General features: G+C 33.8%; 1 pseudogene; it reads left to right on the top strand.

Annotated features, from left to right (window-relative positions):
• Positions 1-433: 433 nt before the first annotated feature.
• On the top strand, positions 434-2,330 carry LOC106708755 (annotated as a pseudogene).
• Positions 2,331-5,167: the final 2,837 nt, after the last annotated feature.

Genomic DNA, 5,167 nt, shown 5'->3' with positions numbered 1-5,167 from the left:
TGTAAAAGGTCATAAGATTAAAAATTTAAGGAGGCGTGTTGTAATTAATAAATTATTTAATCTTTATAAGTATAGACAAATGACGCGATCAACGCTATTGTCTCTCTGGTTTTTTCCTTCTTCTCAAATGTCAAGTAGAATAAGCAAGCGTGTGTTTAAATGTAAGAAAAAGATTAATAGAAATAAATGGTTTTAAAGTGATCTTTCTGTACTCATTTCAACAGGTACTATTTATATGTAGGTTGCCATTTGTTTCCGAAACAAAACAAGAGATGTCGTTACATGAGCGTCTGTTAGAGTGATGTCTCTATCTCAAGTATACAAAGTTAAAGTCCTTTTCATGAAAGAAGTCCCGCGGTAATTTTTGGAACTAAATTTGACAGGTCGGCCATGTTGTCGTTCGTCAATGTTATCAAGTTCGTTTGTCGTGGTAGATTTTTGTGAGTTTTTAACTAGCTTAGTGCATTTTAAAGATTGTTTACAATGCCAAAAGTTGTGAAAAGTTCGGCTAGAGAAATGATATTGAAGGTGAAAGAGTTCTGTGAAGCGGAACAAAAGAATCAAGGTGTTTTAATATCACTTAACAATGTTCGGAAGAGAGTCGCCGCCTTAACAGGTACTTTTTAGGGTTGCCATATAATAATTTTTTGGAACTTTTATGGTAAAAATTCATTTTTGCGACAAAATTGAACAAATATAAAAAAATATAAACATAACGTGATGAAAGTAGGTAACTGAAAGTAAAACATATTTTACAAAGTACATAAGCATTATAAACTTAAAGTTACTATTATTTTTAATTGTTCATAATTTAATTGCAGGTGTGTCAGAGAAAACTGTAACAAGAATTACAAAAGAAGGTATAACAGCGGCGAGTACTTCGAAAAAAATTGTCACCCCAGGGAAGAATCGCCCGCATCCGAAAAAGTTCGACTTAGACGGGTTCGATTTGTGCGCTATTCGTCAAAAAATTCACAGTTTTTACGTTGTGCATAAAGAATTGCCAACATTGGCTAAATTACGGGCAGCTCTGAGAGAAGACATCAATTTTCAGGGAAGCATCACAACTTTGCACAGAATATTAAATAGGATTGGTTTCAAGTACAAGCGATGTCAATCCAGACGCAAACTACTCATGGAACGTCACGACATTACCGCGTGGCGTGCAAGATATTTGGATAAAATACGAAAAAATCGCACCGTGGAAAAACGACCCGTTGTATACTTAGATGAGACCTATATCCACAATACTTATCATTCAAAAAGTTGTTGGCAGAGTGAAGAGGAGCCAGGAATGTTCGTCTCAGACTCATCAGGGAGTCGCTGGATAATTGCTCATGCGGGAACAAAAGATGGATTCATAAATGGTGCATTATTAATGTTCAAATCTCAATCAAAGTCCTCAGATTACCACGATGACATGAACTCTGCAAATTTCCTAAAATGGGTGACGGAAAAACTAATACCTAATCTACCTGAAAGGTCGCTTGTGGTAATGGACAACGCTCCTTACCATTGCACTCATTTAAATAAAGCCCCTTCAATGACAAATTTAAAAAGTAGTATGCAGGAATGGCTCCGGCAAAAGGGTATATATTTTGAAGACACTTGGAGAAAAGCTATACTGTTTGAGCTAATCAAACAAAATAAAGGTCCACCGACATTTGCAGTGGATGAATTATTAACAACTCACGGACACGAAGTATTAAGGTTGCCGCCTTACCATTGCGACCTCAACCCGATTGAGAAAATCTGGAGTCTTGTAAAAAGAAAGGTGGCGGATAAAAACGTGGCACAAGATCCAAAAGAAATTTTAAAATTAACTTAAGAGGCTTTTGAGTCTATTACGGCGAAAGATTGGACAGCTCAGTGCACGCATGTCGAACATTTAGAGGAGGAATATTTTAAAAATGACGGCCTTATGGATGAAGAGATGGACCGAATAATTATATCTACGGCTAGTGATACTGAAACAGAATCTGATTCTGTTTCCATCCACTCTTCAGACAGTGATGTACCTATGGCCGCTGATCACAATTATTCAATAAAACTCTGAATAAAAAATTGTAATGCGTTTCTTTACCCTATTTTCTCATCTATTCCCTGTAAGTAGGTAGAATACCGCTTATGTAAGTAAATAAAATGTCTACCAACCCACTCATGGGAAGACCCATGCAATAAGGCCAAATAACTACCGTTATTATGACTGTAAGTGTCGTGTTATTATTAAATAATTTCAAATGACTAGTCTCCTTTTTTACTATGTTGTTTACCCATGAGTGGGTTGGTAGACATTTTGATAAAAATGCCCAAATATACATTTGACTTATCAGAAATATACATGTTTCATTAATCTGAACTATTGTATGAAATTACAGCCTATCTAAAGTGTATTTATTTGTTAATACAATTTAAGAGCTTATATTGTTTCATCGCAGTATGCAGGAAATAGTATTTTTTGATAAATTACGTAAGCTAAATGTAAAATAGGTAAATTTTTTACTCATAAATGGCAATGTTACGTCACGCGAGTACAGCGCTGCGTCTGGGGGACTTCTTTCATGAAAAGGACTTTACTCTATAGTCGAATTTTTAATTAGACGAAGCTAACTGACAGAAGCTAATGTCACTTTGTAAAATAATGTTGCCACATTTAAAGTTATAGTGATGCCTTCAGTTCTCGCTCAATCAGATGAATGAACAATGAGTGTGAATAATCATTTCAAACTATAAAAGAATATTATTTTCTATTTGTAAAATGTATGGTCTCGACCACGTGATCGATAATGTTTCAGACAGATTTATTAATAATGTCGCCAAAAGCGATAGTGATGATTTTTTTCTGATGATGATTAAAAATGTAATAAACGATGTTTTTTATTTTCATTACCTACCTATAACTGTTATATTTCATACATCTATAGTTTCAACTACATGATGTAGTGAATAGGAAAGTCTTACAACTATCCTCGCAATGTTTTCCTTAATGTTAAAAACACTCGGTATTCAGTATAGGTAGATACTATAGGAACATAGTCGTCGAAAACTCGTTGGTATGTACAAAGTACGACTAAAATTCAATTCAGAAATTTCATTCATTCAGGAGTTTTTTCAATCATTCAATTTGTCACAACACTATTTATATTTCATCAAAAACTGACAACACAGTAAACGTCAGCTAGCTTCGTCTAATTAAAAATTCAACTATATGTCTGCAGCTTCTAACATCAAGGCGTTCCACATGCGAGACATATCTATAATATGCCAAATCATAAATTGTTTACTTTATTCAACTAACAAATCATTTATAACATAATACCAAATTGATTTCTCACCTTAGAAGTTTTATTTAATATTTAATAATAGTTTAAGATATTTAACTAAAGTTGATTCGGTTGACTTCGCGGCAAAACGAGACACCTTTGACGATCGTCTCAAAACGAACGATCGTGTCGCTTTTAAAACGATTGGAAATGTCATTTCGTTTTACTGCCTAAGAATTTCAAAGGAATTAGTCGAAAAACGATAGACGATAGACGACGCTTTCGTCTTTCGTGCGTGTCAGCGTTAGCAACTTGAAGTGGACTGACTATCGTACCAGGGGCGTAAAATTATCGTACATGGATCGAAATTATCGTATTTTTTAGGATAATGTCTATTATAGATAAATTAATCATATAAATTGTAATATTGATATGCATGCAAGTACTTTATAGTTTATCTTTTTTAAACCACCGCTGTCAAATCAACATCAACACTGAAAATATACGATACATATGAAGTGTGAACATAATCGAAATATCGAAATATCGAACTTATATTCTCTTGTTCGCATTGGTAGATGCTATACTAACCAATAAGAAAGCGTGTACAGCAGGCGCTGGATAAAGTTACAGTATTGGCAGTGGTGAAACTTAGTAGAGCGGATCGTAAGGACCAATAGGAATAAAGAACTTGTATTTCCCGGTATTTTCTCAAGATTTTATTGGACAAAATAAAATCATGCTACTGCGGTTTAGACTATCAACGCATGAGTGAAATAATATAAATTCTCAAATTTTGCATCATGATAGAAATTATCGTACAATCTGCGTACGATAATAATATGCTATCGTACATCGTATGTAGGCACAAAATTATCGTATGTGTACGATAACTTTAACTTTTCGATTAACTATGCCCACCTGTGGAAGTAAGCTTAAAAAATAGTTTAGAAAATTTTTAAAAACTTACGTTGTTCCTACACTGGGGTGCTACAGCACCCAACGACACTCGTGCACAAATCTACAACAGCCGGCTGTCGCCGCGACACAGGCCAATCCGTGGCGTGTAACCTCTGAAGTATGGAGTGTATCTGTATTTTTTGATATGTCAACATTGGTATGAGCTGTCACTTCCTTTTTTGTAACTTCTTTGATTGTGATTGCATCGTGCAAACTATTAAACTAATATGAAACCTAAAAAGTGAATTTATTTCATATTTCATGGCGACCCTGCCACGATAATAACAGGATGGTACTTGCCAGGATGTTGGCGATTCTTAGTTTGATCATTAACATTAACAAAGTTGTTAAAAAGATTTTGCGTCGGTGCATTGGTTTCAATGGTGGACAAATTCATATTCGATCAGATCAGGAGGATCAGAAGTTTCCCGGATCCAAGAAGATATACGATAGATGCCAATATGGCGGAACATTTTATATCAAATCAGATCAAAAAGGAAAAATAAAATCAAATTAAAAAGAAATAAGGAAAGGAAGATGAGAAAAAAAAATATGATTTATAATTTTAAGTTTTTTTTTTAGTTCAGTATGATTAATAGATTAATTAATAAACAGGCAGAATTGTCAGAAATTAGAAAATACTTAGTAAAAAAAGGACAAAGTAGATATAAGGGTCTAGTAGCATTTAATAAGTTAAAAGAAGCTCAAATTTTGTTTAATAGCAAAATAACTCAAATGTGTACTAATATAAGAAAAATGGAGTTTGATTTAAAGAGAGCATGTGGTTTTATACCTGTTTTAGACGGTAAGGAAGATACTGTAAAACAATTAATTGATGCTGTTGAAATGTATTCAGAAATGTTGTCCGAGGGAGGTCAGCAATTATTAATTAAATTTGTTCTTAAAGATGGTCTTAGAAGTGAAAAGTTAAGTACAATTGAATC

The sequence above is a fragment of the Papilio machaon genome, chromosome W (genome assembly GCF_912999745.1).
Source record: "Papilio machaon chromosome W, ilPapMach1.1, whole genome shotgun sequence".
NCBI classification, from domain to species: Eukaryota; Metazoa; Arthropoda; class Insecta; order Lepidoptera; family Papilionidae; genus Papilio; species Papilio machaon.
This window is presented reverse-complemented; position numbering and strand designations above follow the sequence as displayed.